The following is a 19670-nucleotide window of genomic DNA, read 5'->3' on the forward strand; positions in this document are numbered from 1 at the left end:
AAAGTTTTGGGGGGCTGGCAGAGGAACACATGAAAGTTTGGCAAAATTCCTTCAGATATTCCTTAGAAAAGTAGAAAATCAGCTGGAAAACATTAATACAAATTGGATACAATAGCTGAAGGTGTTTCATTTGTAGATTAATTCAGATGGGTTCCACTTTTCATGTCCAATGTTAATTCTGCAGGTAGAAAACAAAACAGAGTGAGGAGAGAGGACCATTGGGAAATGGGAAGTGTGGATTTGCTTTCATTTGTAAACCAATGGTCTCTCTCCATTCCTGGGTCACTTTGGGAGTCGAGGGATAGGAGATGGCACAATAAAGAGTGAGTGGAAGCTATATTACTCCTGGTATATCATTCCTTGCCATACCCTGCCTCCCAAAAAGGGATTCTTCATTTGGCTGAATTAGCCCTTTTACTAATTTAGGCCAAAATTTTCAGAAGTCTTGTCACAGTTCTCAAGTGCTGACAGTTACCCCCTACTGTCTGGACACTGAAAAATCCTCGGGGTATCCTCATCTGCCTAAGCAGGGGTCTCTGTTATACAAAATTGAGTCAACTATTCTGACTGTGTTTGAAGTGATTGGTTCTCCTGGCTCCGATGCCCCTAGTCCCTTTAGTATAGTCCCAGGTTCCCTAACCCCAAAAGGACTATCTTCTTATTGGCATGAGGGGCATTGGTAAATGGTCTACATGATGGCAGTTCCACTGAAAATTTCCAGGAGTCTCTCTAGCATTCTGTAGAGCCACTGTCTGCTCCCAGAGTGGCCAAGCAACTGCCTGGGACTTCCTGCTTTTAAACCCTTATTCTACCCCTGACATGATTGACATGGCTGGAGGGGCAGGGCTGGCAGAAACTCTGTAACCCCTTCACCACTGATGCAGGGTTTATGCACCCTGTCACAAGAGTCCATTAACTTCAGGATTTGGGTGCAGAGTTTGAAACACCATGGTCCTCTTTTTCAGAAGCACAGAGTATCCACATCTGAGCTGAACTCTGGGGAAGTCCAAATGCTCATCATCTCTTGCAGCTAAGGCTGGCCCAACATGAGTAATTAACACATGGAGAGAGGCCTCATTTAGAAGATAGAAATAGGGACGTAAATAAATCATCAGGTTGAGAACAGAATGTTTGTTGTAAATAAGATAAGTAAATAGATCAGTGGGCTAAGAAGACAGGATGTCTGAGCCACATAAGATAAGAGGGAGAACACCAAAGGAACTATTTACTATGAACTAAATAACAAGGGACAAAATAAGGGACCAAAGCTGTCCAAAAATGTGTGATGCAATGTGTAGTAAATACAATTATATGTGTATGTATATAAAGCGAGAAGGTTTCTGCGTAACTTTGGAGTTGTGATGTACTCTGCATCCAATCCCCCAGACTTTGAGTCTGATCAACTCAGTGTGGCATTGCTGTATGCCAAATAAAGATACCCAAGTGACAAAGACTGGAGTCGAATTGAGTTCTTGGGAAGACAAGTGGAAAAAATCCTAACACCTCTGAAAATCAGGCTCCAGGTGGGAACCTGAAATTAGTGAATACTTCTACAAAAAAAAAGGTTCTTAACTGTGATTTCCTAATAGTTTCCACTTCATCCTGCTGTAAAAACAAAAATAAATTAGTGTAGCTACCATCCCAGTGACAAGAATGACTGTATGCTATTTGTGTAGCACTTTTATGCTTAAAATGCTGTTCAAAATATAGACCAGGATCACATCTTCTATCACTGAAATCAAACAATATCTAGAGTGAAATGCAATACCTGTTTTAACAGCACATAGCATTACTACATGACAAATCCAAACAGAAAGTAAAGAAGAATATTGTATCCAACTGATACTGTGTAGGGAATTTAGGCAGGCAGAACGGGATTTGTGCTGCTTTTGAACATAAATGAATGATAATAAATGGTCAGGACCAGAGCTGGTTAAATTTTGTTTTGACAAAACAAAATGTCCTGTTGGAAAATGTGGTTTCATCAAAATTGAAATTTTCCACAGGAAAATGTCGATATTTATTAATGCTTTTGATTCTCCATCAGGATAATCAGAACAAAAAAATAATTTTGAATTGATGTATCAAAATGAGCATTTTTTATTTGTAATGTTGGAATGTTTAATTTCTCTCTGCAATTATTGTATTCTTTTTGCTGAATCAGGGCAAACATAAATATTGGAGTTTTCAGTCAGATGGAAATTCCATTTTCCAACTAGCTCTAATCAGGACCTTGGTTTTACATTTCATTCAAAAGACAGGACTTCCAGCAATCCCACATTTCCTAACTGTGTGCTGGGATATTGATTCAGTAGTGACTCAGACAGGAAATATAATACTAAATATTCAGCAGAGTTTTCAAAAGTACCTAGGGAACTCACAGAGGTCTCCTATCTAAGCACTTTATTGGCCCAGGCAGATAAGGCTTAGCACTGGAAATCTGTGAGCCACAGCACAAGGTGGCATCAATAGAATATTTCAACATATATATTTTAAAGAGATAAAATACTAAATATTTCCCAAATGAAGTGCAATTCTCTCATCAGTGACAATATCGTCTGCATTATTAATCATGTATGCGTCAAGAGAAAACTGCTCTATGGTAGGCAAGGTCAGCATAAGGACAGTAACTTACTAAATCCTTCTTTTTCTATAGCAAATTGGTAATAGAGCTTTCCTCACTACAGTATTTCTCATACTTTGAGAGAGAGATTTCTTAGCTGACATTGTATGACATACAGTATCACATAACATTTCATGCCTTGATACAAAAAACGCAGGTCCAAATTGCACCCTGTTGCAAAAAAACCCACAGCAGGATGAAAACTCTGCAAGGTCTTTCTCACAGTGTTTCCTTCAAATTTTTGTTCTGGGGGTTTGTACTTCCCCATGCAAGTAACAGGGGTTTTACCCAAAAGCTCAACTGGCTTCAGGAATCCATTGGAGGACAGAACTCTCTCCTTTCCCCACCAGCTGGGCAAGATGTGCTACATTTTAGAGAGTAAAGACAGTACTTGTGAGATAGGCATGGATTGACAGTTCTGCTGAATGGGTACAGTATTGAAAGTAGCTTTCCTGAAACTGTCCTTCAACACTGTTTAGAAGGGACCATCTCTGAGAATATTTTCATCTCCATACCAGTTCAGTCTTTGGTCTCTTTGACTGTTAACAAGATTGTCACTAGTGCCATTTATAGTTCAGCTTTTGGGGAGGTGGTCACCAGTCCCACAGGAATGGAGCTGAAAAAATCTTGGAAAAGAAAAATCTTTTCCAAGTTTTCGAAACGGTTAGCATGTTTTCCCCTGCCCCCATTTTTGGACCAGTTCTGTTTATCTTACTTTAGAAATCATCTACGTTATGATGTAGAATGCTACTCAAGACTGGACTCACAGAAGTAATAACATGATGAGAACGTCTCTCCCTTCCTCATGGTAACCCCAAAGTGGTTATAATCTAGAATGCAGAAAAATTTAATTAGGACTAAATTTTCAAGGATGGTTGACTATTATTAAGCACCTCAATGCAGATTTAAGTACCTACAGATAAAAAAAATGGCCTGATTTTCAGAGTTTCTGAAAATCCGTAGCTCCCACTCTCTTTTACTTTTATTATGTTTGTCCCTTTGAACTTACAGACAAATATTCAACAGATATTCATGTGATCACACGAACAGCTTCTGTATGAGAAGAGAGTTTATATGGAAACCATAGCTAGAAGTGTTTCTTGAGATATATTTCTTGTTCTAGCAGCTAAAGAGAAAAGTATTTCAACAAAATGGCTACCAATTACTACCAGTTGGAAACTAAGAAAACAAAATATTTTGTTTGTTTCAAAAAGAAGACACAAATTTGGGCAGCTGACAAGAAACTGCCAGTATGAAGGACAATATAATTCCTATTCTGTTTCTCTCTCTCTTTTTTTAAAAATTGTTTTTGCTTGCTCTACAAGGTTCAGAGCCAACAGGTCAGTATGTTCATAAGGATTCAATCTAGTTCTGTGCTCAGTGGGGAGTTTACTTGATGGCTCTTTGAACTGAGATTAATAGCTTAGCTAACCCTTTTTGATCCTGCCATTTTGAAATGCTTTTAGGAATATCCTATTGAACCCATTTCCCTACAGAGACCCCCCCACACACACACCTTTTCTTCTTGATGACTTTCACTGTTTCTTTTTATGATTAAAAGGTTATGGATCCTGCAGGGTTCAAATTCCACCACAGCCAACCTTCATCAATAATAAGGGGAGGGGGGAGTGTATGATTCCTTTCTACTATTTGTATGGAGTTGTTTCCCAGGTGAATAAATCCTTCTTATGAAAGAATATCATTAGTATAGTGACATCAGTTTTCTTTCACAGTACAGCTTCTCTACATGGAAATATTCACAAGTGGAACTCATTCTTGTGCAGAAGCGTGTGGTGTAATGCCTTCCCAACCACTTAAACTCAGTATGGAGCTGTTCAGGTGGCCTGTCAGCTATTGATAATGCAGGTGTGCCTCAGAGCCCCTCACCAGGTTTCAGAGCCCAAATGGGAATATCTATACTATTATGTTTAGCACCATAGCGCAAGTCCAAGTCTGTATACCCAGACTTCGAGACTCACTGCCACAACTTTATTTATTGATTTTTTGTTTTATTTATTTATTTTTTTGCAGTGTAGACATGGCTGTAGGTTGGGGGATGGATTCACCTGCCTGTCACTCCTGCACTGGACCCAAAATATTCACAATGGATTTTCAAAACCATACACCATTGTATAGTGCAGTTGAAGCTGGTGGGAGTTTTACAATTGATCTTAGTGGAAGGCTATTTAAGCCAGTGCCAAGTGGTTTTTAAAATCCCAGCCTTAGGCTTTCTATGGGTGGAGCAAATTTCACAGAGTAAGCAGAACTGGAATTTGCATGATTCAGGGTATCTGCAACACTTTATGACTTTTATTTAGCTGTAAATCAAACTGCTCTGTATCAAATTTTCTTTAGCAGCAAATATTTCTCAAATTAACAGGTATGGCACATGTATTTAAAATATGTTTCCTGGGACAGAAATTTCATTTATAGTACACTTCCTTTTGCCATACACATTTTAATATATTTAAGTCTTAAGTTTACTGGGTGTTGCATAGGGGGCGAAGGAGCTGCTATGCCCAGGCATCACTAGCACATTAGCATGTCAGCACTCAAGAGAGCCAAAATATGACACCTGAGGGGGCAAGCTTGGCCAACTAGTGTGTGTGATGAAGCCTCCAATGTATATGCTGTGGTGTGCTGCACAGGCTAGCTTGGGGAAAGCGGAGTTACCTTGGTCAGTGTGTTCCCATAATTCACTACAGGCTGAGGCATCTTTCCTAGCACTCTGCTTCTACCTTTGTATTTCTTCAAAGAATTCAGATAGGGTCTGGCCCTTCATGTATTTGCTGTCAAACAGTAAACAATGGAGATGGACTTTTCAAAATTGCTTGGTGTTGATCTAACTCTACTCCCATTGAAGTCAGGGGCAGTTTTATCACTGACTTTAAAGGAAGCAGAGTTAGGCCAATGCTGAATATTTTTGAAAATCCTACCCTATCTGTACAATTCTTCAGTATTTTGCGTTACAATGCTCAGAGTTCTTTTACAGAAAGGAAAAAATTATAAATATTCAAACAATACTTCAATCAGAATTTAATTATTTTTTTCCTTAGTCCAGGTTCTGCACCATATTGTTTCATTATTTATTTAGCAATTTAGGATTTTCAGTTTAAATAAAGCATCCAGATATGCTGCGTGCACATTCACGCACACACACAATGTTAAGGTAAGTTTTAATTCAATAACAATTGAGTCTGATGGACAGATCCTCAGCAGGAGTGAACTCAGCATTGTTCCATTCCCTTCACTATGACAATTTACACCAGCTGAGGATCTGCTCTTCAAATCTTTTTTTAAATATTTATACCACACTAAGGTGAAAAATATATAGAAACTATAGGCTCAATCCTACCACTGTTACTCATGGGAAAAGCCCCATTCAAGGATCAAGTACCAAGTACATGAGTAAGGATCAGTCTCAAGAGTAAAGGTTGAAAGATTGGGCCCTAAGATTTGAGAGTCTGATACAATTCCCAATAAAGTCAATGAAGAGACTGCCATTGATTTCAATGGGAGCTCAATGAGGCTGTCAATCTGTAAAGTTGCAAGGCTCTGCATAAGGTGCTGTGAGCTCTCAATGCCAATAGCCATTAATATGAATTGAGATAATTAGGTACCTTTCAGAGTAAGTGTGTACATTATTTGTCCACAGGGCCTATTGGCCTATGGAGAAGGTTGCCTCTCTGTGCAGTTACAATAAATAGCTTCCTAATAGGAGGCATTATAGTATACTTATGTAGAGGGTAATATCCAGGGACTTCTTAGAGAATTCTACTTTCAGGAAGTGCTTGAGGAGATGGGAATGTATATGTGGAGGAAGGAATAAAGCCTGAATGTTGCACTGCTTTGGCTCTCTCTCTCTTTATGCAGGCACACTGAATGTGATGTCAGAAGTGAGCTGACTCCTGCAAGAATGTCAAAACAGAAACTACAAGTGTAGGGTGGGGAGAGAGAGAGAGAGAACAATGAATATGGCAGCCTAGTAGATGCCTTTCCCGGAGCAAATGGACATGAAAAGGGATGTGTTCAGCAACTGGACATTCTTTAGATCACAATGAAGAAACTATGAAATTACATCAGAGCTGGATAAAAAGAAATACAAAGTAAGAACAGCCACACTATTAGCTGTAATGGGCAAAGGCTGCCATGTGCCAGCTGTGGAAGGACCCATGAAAATCCTAGAAGCACTATGGAAGCATTTTCAATGCACAAAAAAAATGTCATATGTGAAAGAAATCTTTTCATCAATTGTAATTGTGAACCTGGAGAACAACAGAGCAATATATTATCAAATCTTCAAAGACTGACTAATCTGTGATAGATTAGTAATAGGATTAAAGATGATCTTGAATGTGAATGCTTAGAAAGCACACACTAACACTTCCATGAGCCATAAACATATGCAAAGATAATGAACAAGCTTACATCCAAATACGGAGGATAGATGGAGCAGGCATAGAGATAATTCACCAAGTACCACAGGGAAACCATGAAAATATAAAGAAAAATACAGTAGAACCTAAGAGTTATGAACACCAGGGTTATGAACTCACCAATCATCTATACCCGGTAGCATACAGTCAGACAGCAGCAGAAACCAAAATACAACTGGAACTGGTAGTATACAATCGGACAGCAGCAGAAACCAAAAAAGAAAAAAGCAAATAAAGTACTGTTTTAAATGTAAACTACTAAAAAAAAATAAAGGGAATATTTTTTAAAAAGATTTAACAAGGTAAGGAACCTGTTTCTGTGCTTGTTTCATTTAAATTAAGATGGTTAAGAGCAGCATTTTTCTTCTGCATTGTAAAGTTTCAAAGCTGTATTAAGTCAATGTTCAGCTGTAAACTTTTGAAAGAACAACCATAACATTTTGCTCAGAGTTATGAACATTTCAGAGTTACAAACAACCTCCATTCCCGAGGTGTTCATAACTCTGAGGTTCTACTGTACTACAAAAATTGAACAAAGCAAATATACAAATACAAAGCAGTGGAGACAAACAAAATGCAAAGGAGGATATGTGGGTACTGTGGAGAAAAGCAATAATGGAAAATGTCCCACTTATGGGGTAACATGCAAGAGAAATGATTATACTAATGCTTTCAGACAAAAAAAGCAAAAGAAGAAAAGCACCATATTATGAAAACAACCAGAGACTCACAGGATGAGATTTTGCACATACATGACATCAACACAGTGTAAGACACCAAAAATATCTGTTTTTTAAAGCTCAGACTAGCACAAGATGCAAAGATAAGGCAAGGCAGAGAGGCATACAAACAAACAGGAAAATGAATGTGAACAAGACAGTTGAGCATCAGTTAACATTCTAACCTACAAAGAGACAGCATTATGCAAGAGAAGAAACCAAAATTGCAGCCAAGCAAAGCCAAATTAATATTATACAGTGACACAATCATAATACCACTGAAACAATGTAAATTACAAAGTACCAAGGAAAAGTATACAGCTAAAATTTCAGATAGTACAAACACCGAAGCCATTGCTTTCAGATAAAATAAGTGAATACCTGACCCTACTGACACTAAACTGGGGAGAAACAACTGATACTAGAGACACATAAGCAAAACAAAAAACATATCCAGAGCAGACAATGCACTGTGGCATCCTTTCAGCAAAGCTGCTTAAAGGTTATCAAGATGTGCTTGAAGGGACCAGATGTCTTCTAAGCATGTCACATCTGGAAATAGCACTGCACCTGCTTCACAGAATAGCCATTGCATAAAGACCAAAAAAAATGGCAATAATAAAACAAAGGGAAAAAGATGGCATCATTGTTAAAGTCACAGAGTCCACAAGTTGGATAAGTAGCATGACAGCCATCGAGAAACCAGGCAAGCTGCACATTTGCATAGACCCAAGCAACTTCAACAAAGCAAGAAGAAGAGCTTACTATCAAATGACTACAAGGGTGAAATATTACCTGACATGACAAAAGCAAAAATGTTCTCAGTATTTGATGCCAAAGAGGGATATTGGCATGTGCTACTAGCTAAGGAAACCAGATACCTCACCACATTCTGGACACCAAGAGGTGGAATGCTGTTTGGAATCAGACCTGCGGTGGAAGAATATCAGTGCAACCAGAGAGCTGTACTAACAGGACTTACCGGGATCAGCATCATAACTGATGACATTCTTGTGTGCGGATGCAGAAACAGCATAACAGAAGTGTGGCAGATCACAATCATCTGTCAGCTAGAAAGAGACAGGAAAGTAAATTTAAAATTAAATAAAAACAAGATGAAATTGCAATTGACTGCAGCACCTTGTGTGAGACACTTGCTGACCTCCCAGGGCTACAGCCTGACCGTGAAGTGGTAAAAGCAGGTGCCTGCATTGAATCAGTTTAAAGACTGTTAGGATTTGTGAACTATCTGATAACATTTCTTCCAAGCCTCTCATATGTGGTCAAACCCTGAGGCAACTATGGCACTCAGGTGCAGTATGGCCATGGTTACCTCAACATAATGAAGTCATTACACGTACAAAGGAACTGGTGACCAACTATCCCATTCTGAAATCCTATGATGCGAATGAAGAGACAGCCATAAAATGTGATACAGTTGGGGTTGGGGCATCATGAATACTATGGTACAGCTTGTAGCTTTCACATAATGGCCGCTATTGCCAACAGAGCAGAGGTATACCCAAATTGAAAAGGAACGCCTTGCAATAGTGTTCACATGTGAAAAGTTCAGCCAATATGTTCCACTACAGGACACCAGTCAAGTAGAAGGTGACCATAAATCAGAAGAGAGCATTTTTAAAAAGCTCCTCCTTGCTTTCATGCTACTGAAATGGCCATGCTACAATTTAGATGTACTCTACACAAAAGCAACTGAGATGTACCTAGATGATTTTTTATCCTGAGCACCCTTGCAGTGTGAAAATATGACAACTGAACAAGAACATAGGCTCCTCCCCCTGATAGAAATACAGAAATGGCAGGAATACATAGAAAGCAGCGATTATGGGCCAGTGCAGACTTTCCTGGGACACTTTAAAACTCTGCTGCTACAGCAACACACAACGAGCAGTGAGTCAAATCAAAGAGTCAGAATTATCTATTAATGGTAGTTGTCCCATTTACAGCATATTATTAACTCTGTATTGTGGTTAATGGAAGGTTGTTTATTTTCCCTCATCTCTGGTATCTGGAAGATACAAGTTCAGATAGCATGCTTAGTATAAAATTAATGGACTAATGCCTCATAGGGAGCCTCAGTGACGAAAAGAGAAGTGTGTCATCATTTGGCATTGAGCCAGATTCTCAGATGGCATAACTCAGTGAACGAAGAGTCAGTGAAGACAATGGAGCGTGGCCTGTTTACACCCCCCTGCTAATCTGGCCCATTGTTTTCTCTAGCTGTGACCTTATCTGGACTTGTACAAAAATACTCTGTATGTCCCATTAAGATGCACATCCTGCATGGCACTGATTTAATCTCTCATCAACTTCACACTCCCAGTGACCTTGCTGGAGGTGCTCAGCACCTGGCAACATCAGGCCCTAAGCCACTATGATGATGGTGAAGATGGCAGATCAGTCAAGGTTCAAAGTATTATTTTACAGTGTAAAAGTATGCTGTTGAGATATTTGATACCCCAGACTAAGTGAAAAATGGAATCCCAACTAGTAATAAAATGTCTAGTATCATCTGAATGTTAGTTCTCACATGGCATTACATCCCCTCCACAAATATTTCCACATTGGGCACATCTTTCATTTTGACTAAATGCTTTCAGATTCTCACTAATTCCTTTGTTTCTTCATTCCCAAAATTGCAACCTGATCCACACCACATGGCACTGACGCCCGGATGGGAAACCTCGGTATATGCAGTAAGGGTCTAAGAACATAAAAATGTGTGAAGTTCAAAACAGGGACCCAGTCATGTGTGGGAAAGAAACATATAATCATATGAGAGAAAAGCAGTCCGGACTATCTTGTGCAATAGGAGAACTTATAGAAAGATTTATATATGCCTCCCCAATTCCCAGTTACATATTTATTCCTTGTTGTAGTGTAATTTTTTTAAATGTATAATTTCTGGTTATATAGATACTAGCAACAGCAAAATGAAAGAACTCCAATCCTAAACCAAAACATTATGTCATTATTAATTATTATTCTGTATCTATTTGTACTGCCACGTTGCCTAGGTGGACCAGGGCTCCATTGTGCTTACTCTAACACAGAACAAAAAGATAATATCTCAGAAAAGACCTAAAAGTAAGATATTGTGGCTTCTTCCTCCTTTTCATAGATTTTTCAATAGATTGCAAGACCAGAAGGGACTATTATGATCCTGTTCTCCTATTGCACAAGCTAATGTGGACTGTTTTTCTCTCAAATGATTATATGTTTCTTTCCCACACAGGGTTGGATCCTTGTTATGAACTTCACGCATTTTTATATTCTTGGACCCTGACCACTACTTACATCACACTAGTCCTGTTGTTTGAGGCCATTAATCCAGAGGAGAAAGAGGAATTGGTCAATTATACATCTATGAGTTACCTTAGGACTCAGTCCTGCAGAGATCTGGAGGTGGCTATGTTAGTGCAAGTTGAGAAGTTGCTTATCTCCTCTAGACCCAGAAACTGGAGTAAAGTAATCCATCTTGCTCAGCAACTGGGCAGTTTGTGTCTTAAGCACTTGCACGAGGGAGTAAGATGGCATCCGGTGCACCTTTACTTCCTTGTGCTGGCACACAATACCACCGCTTCCAGGGTGTGGAGAGAAGCAGGCTCTACAGAGGCATTACACCCCACCTTGTCAAGTGGGCATACATTTATCAGGCATGTTGGGAAGCATATGGTTCTCTGTCCATGCATCTTTGCAGTGTGCTCCCTCCCCAGGTGACAGTCTCCCTCCTAGACTGCTCCGGGGCAGCACAACTCGTTGCCCTTTACCCCAGCAGACTGCAAACTGAGTGATAATGTAGCCAATGGCATCATGGCTGAAGTGCCAGGAAGCCTAACTCAGAAGGAATGACTTTATTAAACTGGACCTGCTCCTACTGGCTTTGTGTGCCTTCAGGTCCTTTAGCTCACTAGCACATGATTTGCTTAGTCTGAAATGTTGATCCTCATTGCTTCACTTTCCAGACTGAGATGTCTTGTGCACTGTGTTCCAGGGGTTTGTGGTTATCTTTGCTTATGGTCAGTACTGTTCGTGGTGGGTTTTGCCAGAATGCCTATGCTGTTGGTGAGCACCTGCAGCAAAGCACTGTTAAAGGGTGAGACTTGTAGCAACCTCCATAGAGCAACATGGCTGCAGTGGACTAACTGAAATGTTTGTGACCTCACAAAGTACCAAGATTCTAACCCCACCCCCAGTGACACAATCATTCATAGAATATCAGGGTTGGAAGGGACCTCAGGAGATCATCTAGTCTGACCCCCTGCTCAAAGCAGGACCAATCCCCAATTAAATCATCCAACAGATTTTTTGCCCCATATCCCTAAATGGCCCCCTCAAGGATTGAACTCACAACCCTGGGTTTAGCAGGCCACTGCTCAAACCACTGAGCTATCCACAGTCCTATTTGGCAACCAAAATGCTGGGGACAGACAATTTCAAATTAGAGCTATTTTAAGGACCACATTCTCTCTCTTAACTTGCCCTTGGATGAGTATCTCATCAGCCCTATCCCTGGCTGGCAGATAGAGAATACTCCTTACCTATTAACTAACAACTTATATTTATGCACAGAGCACTCTTGTAAAACATCAACCTATTATTCCTATTCAATAAACACACCCTTTTAAAACCTTTTCACCTTACATAATAAAAAGCAGTCTATGTGCCAACACAGCTTCTAATAAAACAATCATAAAATGAAAAGCTGCAGAACTATTAATGTCTTAGAAATATCTTAGTCTCTTTGGTTGGCCCCTTAGCCAGGATCTGCCCCTCCTGCTTCTCCTTCTTTTCCTCATTCTGTTCTTTGCCATATGCTCTCTTTGGAAGTGGTCTGTTCTGGTTATGGGTCCTGTGGGCCTTGACTTGCTGCTACATTGATGCAAATCATCTGCTAGTCTGATGTCTCTCTTGGAGTTCTATAATCCCAATGCTCTTAGAGATTTTTTTCCTTGAGTTTTATGGTAAAAGTAAAGCTTAAGTGGGAAGCCCCAGTGGTGTGGATATTGGCCTGACACACTACTTCTCAGCTCCTTTCTCATTCTTAATGTGAGGAGAGAGTTTGGGAAAAAAAAGCCACTCTTTATTCCTTACACTTCCAATGGAGCACGCTGTTATCTAATGTAGCTCATTAAAGGTGACCTATACATTATTTTTTAAAAAAATTGGATTGTATTTTTTTCTTTTCTTTTTTTCTGAAGAGCCCTGAAAGGTTTCTTCTTATTTTTTTTTTTCTGTTTGTTTTTTTTTTTGCCTTGGAAATATCAGGAATCTAACATCTGATCTTTCCCAAGTTTTGTTAGTCGACCACTGAGAAGCATGATGATATTTACTATGTTCTCTTACTATACTGAGGCTGTTAATTATGTTAATATTAATTAGCCATTGACATTAAATGGATGTCAAAAATAGTTTTATACAGTTGTACTAAATAAGTTTTAAACAGCCTGACTAAAAATCCCTCCTTCTCTTAATACAGTGGGCAGACCTAAAAAGTCATTATTGGGTTAGAGATATTTCTTGAAGTTTCCATTATATGTATAAGAAATATTGCTGGAAAATTCAATATCTGGTATTCCCCAAGAGTATTACTGGAACCTGTGATATCTCTAAAACCAGAACGGACTTTTTAGCCTAAATCCACTGTTGCTTTACTTTCACTGTCTTGTGTCTTACGACGGCATCATTTACATTTGGTCTCCAGGAATCATTATATTTGCCAGGTTAGACACAAGCTGAAATACTAATGCAATAAAAGGTGGTGGGGAAGGGAGCGGAGTCCCGGAAAAAAATGTGTTGTTTTTTTTCTTTTTTCTCTTTTGAAGCGGAACAAACTGTCAGGCCCTCCTGACACATCATCGGAGGAATTTTTTTCCACTTTTCAGGTCAGCTCTAAGTGATCCTCATTCTCATTCCTGACAGTAGTGTGGCTGGACAACCATATCCCCAAAGCCACAGGTGGCTGTGGAAACAGTGCAAGGCGTGTTCTGTAAACACAGGATATTTTGCTGTCTGTCCCTTTTCTTAGCAAGAATTGTACATATTTTGTAGCATTCCCCTTTTTATCCCAAGCCCTATCAACCTTAAGGTATTTATTCTCTACCTCTTTTACAAATTTAATTTGATAGGTCTTCATCAGATGTCACATGTCAGTTCAGACTTGTACATTCTGAAAACAAGGGCCAAAATTTTCCGAAATGGAGGTCTAAAATTAGGGTTCCGAATTTATACTTAGCCACCTAAATAAATGGCTTGATTTTCCAAAGTGCTGAGCACTCAGCAGTTTCCACTGAAGTCCTTGTGTTATGGGAAGCACTTTTATCTGCATATTATTGTTGGATGATTCCTTTTTCTACTGATGAAAGTTATATTGTCTTCACAGAGAGAATTAGGTTTAATGTGTTTCTTCCATGCCTCATCATCCATCTGGACTGCTTGGGAATTTAAACTTGTTGTGTGTTTGCATAGCAGCCATGTCTACACGAGGAGTGCTTTGCCAGAACAACTTTACCAGTATACTGTAGTATACTGTAGCAGCAAAACATTCCTCAGGCGGATGCAGTTTATACCAGCAAAATTGCACTTTGGCCATAATAGCTGGTTCTACACTAAGGATCTCTACTGGCCCAGCTATGTCAGTCAGGGAACACAACTCTTTACACCCACAACCAACATAGCTATACTAGCAAAACTTTGTAATTTAGACCCGGCCTTAAACTCTGTTTTTAATGTATCTGTTGAGCTCAGAAGTTAGTGGCTGGTTGAGATAAGGCCACTTCCACAAAAGGAGAGCATTAAAATATTGGGCATGAGAGATGTTGATTTGACTTTGCTTCACCTGGCATCATTTTAAAAGTTTAGGGAAATAAGTCAATTGTAAAAATACTATTTGTAGTGCACCTCAAATAAACAAAATTATCTAATCATCCAAGGTAAGCTGGGCCAAACCCTCGAGTGGCATAAATCAGAACTTCAGTAAAACTAAGCCAGTTTACACCAGCTATAAATCCGTCCCTCTATGTTTGTTTTTGTTGTTGCTGTTTTTCCCTTTTTTTTCTTTTAAATAAGAGTTTGTATCCCACAAAATTCCAGTTTAGCGTGAGTCAGAGGAAACTGGAATTCTAAAGCAGCACTAATACAGCTTCATATGTTGCCGATGTTTGGAAACACGTCTATGTGTGACGGAAATACTCTGCTTATCTTGTATCAAATGGGTTTGGAATGGATTTGGAACCTTCTAAATTGGTTTGGAAAGAATGCAACCATCCCCTTTAAATTATTAACAATTTTTAATCTGCATCCCTTTCCCCATGTTATAAACACTTGAATCTAGGCTGCCAAACGGAGTGTGATACTTCAGAAGGAATCATACCCAATATGGTGATGCTCATCTTTCAAGTCCCTTTGCATATCACAGAATCATAGAATATCAGGGTTGGAAGGGACCTCAGGAGGTCATCTAGTCCAACCCTCTGCTCAAAGCAGGACCGATCCCCAATTAAGTTATCAAATATCCAAATCAGCATTTTGAGCAGTCTTTGAAATTTAAAGTTAAACAAGTTGAAAACTGTTTTTTCTTGAATTCATGTAGTTTTGATAAATATTGATGGCAGCTTGGTTGTATGGTCCTCTCTACTGTAACTCTAATGCTACTGGAAATATACCTGAGATTACAGCTGATTAGCTGTATTTATATAGTAAATTATTTCAGTTTTGAAATGGCTTTTTTTTGCACAATGTATTATGTATTTTTGACCTTATAACAGTGAATCAGTAGTTAATGACAGGTATCTCAAAGTAATTTCTCTATTACTATCCTTTTTTGTGGTGCTTCAGTGTCTGCTCTGATTAATAGATTCAAGCAGATATCACCTTAGAGTTATATATGCTTCCAGCAGTTGAACATTTTTACATATATAAAATGCTTTTAAAAGTGGCATGTGATTAAATCCCTCGCTTTTCATCCCACTTTCAGTCAGAATTACAGCTCACAGTCTGTTCCCATGTGGGACTAATTTCTTCTCAATTAATTTTTGAGCTAAGCATGGCCTGAAATCATTTTGAATTATTGATGTGTGAGTTTTTTTGGAATATGAACTATTTTATTAAGAAGCAAAATGTATTTTCTGTTTTAAGATCCATAACAAATAAAGTTTAAAAAAAGTAAACATTTATTCATAAACACCAGAATGAATGTAAATCCTATTGATTGTTAGTGCATATGTTGGGTTCCAACAAATTACTCAAAAGAAAGACATACAGTAAATCTATAGTGTATTAAACAGGGGTTGGAGGAGGAGAACACTGATTTTTTTAAAAGAAGAAATGGAAACAAAACTGATCCCTTCTTAGGAAGCTGGCCTTTCATGTGCCCCCTCTAGCCAATTGGGAGACATCTCACCCTGGGTTATCCAATTGTACAATGGTCATCCCGTGGCAAGGCCACACCCCTTAAAAGCACAAAGAACTTGTTTGCTGTTGGGCGGTGGAGCAGCCCAACCCAAGATTCCCTGCTCTCCCTCCCTGTGTTGCATGAAAAAGCAGAGCTACTTGGGCAGTTTAGGAGGCCGTGGGAAGTATGTTGGCATGGGGCAAATATAGCTTTCCCTTTTATATTTGACAAAATAAAGTTCTGTGTCAGATAGAAAACATCCACCCATAGCAGAAAACACACATGCCTGGTATTTTACAGCCAGTCTATTAAATGGCTGAGTCTAGTCATTTGTGACATTACTAGTCCAGAAGCTTCAGCCTGCTGGGCTGAAGTAAATGCACAGGCCTTTGCGTGGTTACTGGCTCAGTGTCTCCGGCTTGCTGGTCTCACATCAAGAGACTGACCTCTGTGACATCGCTGGCTGAGTACTTTAGCTTACCAGGCTGATGTCAGGGCACAGGACTTTGTGGGCTCATGGCTCACCACTTCTATTTTACTAATCTGATATCAGTGAAGAGGTTTCAGTGACGTAACTGGCACAATATCTCTAGTTTGCTAAACTGATGTCAAGGGACAAGCTGCTGTGAATCCATTTATCCCACAACCCAGCTTGCTGGCCTGGTTTCTGATCTTGCCTGGCTCAGTGTCTGTAGCTTGATGGGCAGATATAAAAGCACGTGTCTTTGTGTGGTTAATGGCTCAACATGAGAGCTATAAAAAAAAGTGGGGTGAATCACAAAAGTTACAAAAATTTCTTATATTTTAAAAGTATGCTGACCTTTGCTTTAAATGTCAAGAAATCACAATACTTGAGGTGAGAAAGGTAGGACAGCATTGTGGAGCCAATTAGGAATTTATTAATTTGTTCGTTCTCTCAGATCATTTCCACATTTGGTCTTGGTTTCACTAAATTTTTTGAAGGTAGCTTCTGAACACTAAAATATGCTGGTAGAGGTTACAATCTAAATGATATATGATAGCCTTTAAAAATGTAACTAAGATGGATTTACTTATACAGAAAAACTGAAATACAAGGAAGAAGTTGATTTGTATCAGATTTATCACCTCACTTTCTGCTTAATATTGCATATCAAGGAGTAACACAGGATAAAAGGTGGGTTTTTTCAGGTTCTAATCTAAACGGTCAAGGAGACTGGCTTGGAGACTGGCCAAAGAGAAGGTCTTTTTTCTTGGTAAGGTTGACATGCCTCGTTTGGGAGATTTTCTTGGCTATGAAGAAATGCTGCTGAAAGTTTTTATGTTCAGCTTCTTTGGACCATCCATGGATTGGAGATTATGGTAAATAATATGGATAAGGTTAGTTTTCAACATTTAAAAAAGGACAGAAAGTTCCCCCTCCCACACTTCTTTGTTACTTTGTTACAAGTTAGAAAAGTGAATGGTCATATTGCCAGAGTGGTTTGAAGATTGCAGTTTAACTGTCACAAGCTGAATGTGAATTTCTATGCCAGAAGAGACCAGTTACGTCCATTTGTTTGTACATGCCACCAGTATCAAGTTTTAGCAATGCAGAAGAAACAAGAATTTTCCTTTATTAGTTCTAATTGTTTTTTTGGCCTGTTCCATTTTAGGTTTGGGCTCTAGTGGGTTTTCATTAACACCTAACTGGGAAGAATTAATATGGACTATCAGAAAGGAAATGTGTGTATCAGACATACTGTAATATGGTGTGTCACAAGAAACTCTTTTGATTTTTAATTTACCAGGAAACCTTTAATTAAGTTTCCTTTTCTCCTTAAATGTAATTATATGCCAGTATATCCAGGTAGGTGTCAGAGTCTGTCTTCATTTAGTGGAGCAGCCAGTAAACTAAAAAAGAGGAAGATGTGAAATTGGAGTTATTCTTTCACAACTAAAAGTGATTCAGAAACTAATGCATCCAGACATTTTCCTACTTCACTGCTGCCATAAAGCATTTAGTGACGTTCTGCTCTCCAGCACATTAAGTGTTGCTGTCTATGTGCTTCTCTTGAATATTGATTTTTGTTTGTGGAGTTCAGGTCCAAAATATTAAGAAATGTCCCTTTTCAATCAAATAAAAGTTATTTCACTTGCTATTCCATTAAGCTGAGAGTACGGGCATTGACAGCTACTCTCTTGTTCCATTGTACATAATGGCTATGATGGAATGGGTGAAAAAGTTAATGAAGAATGCAGAGGCATGTTGTATGATTTGGAGCAATATCTTTCCTACAAGCTTTCCTAAGTTTATGATAATTCATAAGAATCCACATTATTTAGATGGTGACTTGAAGGAGCTTCCTGCTTATTAGCCTAATTCTATTTCAAGGACTAATAAACTCAGAGGCTAATAACCAGGGTGTTTATTAGTCCAGCAGCACAGCAGCAGCAGATTCACCTGGCTATGCTGCAGCCATGGTGGCATGTAGACTGGACTTCCATCTTGAATCATCCCTTCCAAGTTCTCTTCCTTCAGGAAGAATCAGTGTGGTAGGATTTAGGCTTCTTAAATCCCTCAGAATTGCATCTTCCAAACTCCTTTTGCTCGACTTCCTTCTACATCGGTTCTATAAACCTTCTGTAAAAATATATCTTTGTCTGCACATTGGATTTGACCCCCACCCCCATTGCAGTCATCTGGTTTTCAACTGGTGCAAGACTGCAACTTGCCAAGGTCACCCAAGTATCTCCTTATTTGTGACAAAATCATACCTCTGGATGTTAAGGATACACCATAACATTTGACACTGAAAATTGTTCAGTAACTCTCAGTTGTTTAAATGGCCATCTTTCTGCTCCATATAACAGAGTTATCATCACTACTCCATTGACCACTTGTATCCTAATTGTCACATGGACATCCCACTGCCCACACAGAGGCCTTTCAAGATACTGAAATGTCACTGACAGAAGACCAATCTGACATATTACTTCTTGGTTATAGAAGCTCTTGTTGTCAACCAACTACTCAGAAAGCTAAAACTATTCACCCATTCAATGTCATTGCTATCTACATTGAGGGTCAGCAGGTCATTCATTTCTGTTTTGTTGGAGGCATGCATAGCTTTGGTTTTATCACCACTAATCTTAATTCCCATAGATTCTGCAGATTTTCACAGCTCTTTCGGCATTAACTATAGTTGGTCAGTGCTCTCTGAAAAACGAATATTGTCCACTATTTGAGATCCTTTAAAGATGAATCTTGACATTTCAGACTTCCTACTTGGCGGTCTCAGTCAGCTTTGTTATCAGATAATCTATTAGAACATTAGGTAATGTTGGTGAAAGACTGCATCCCTGGAATACCCCTGATTCCACGGAAAACCCATCTGTGGTCGGGGTGCTGTAATGATTTTTATAGTGGGGGTGCTGCTGATGGAAACTATGTATTTGGTGTTTGTTATTACTACTTCTAGCCAGGGGGTGCAACAGTACCCCTAGTTCCAGCACCACTG

Source organism: Chelonia mydas, chromosome 1 (genome assembly GCF_015237465.2).
Source record: "Chelonia mydas isolate rCheMyd1 chromosome 1, rCheMyd1.pri.v2, whole genome shotgun sequence".
NCBI lineage: Eukaryota > Metazoa > Chordata > Testudines > Cheloniidae > Chelonia > Chelonia mydas.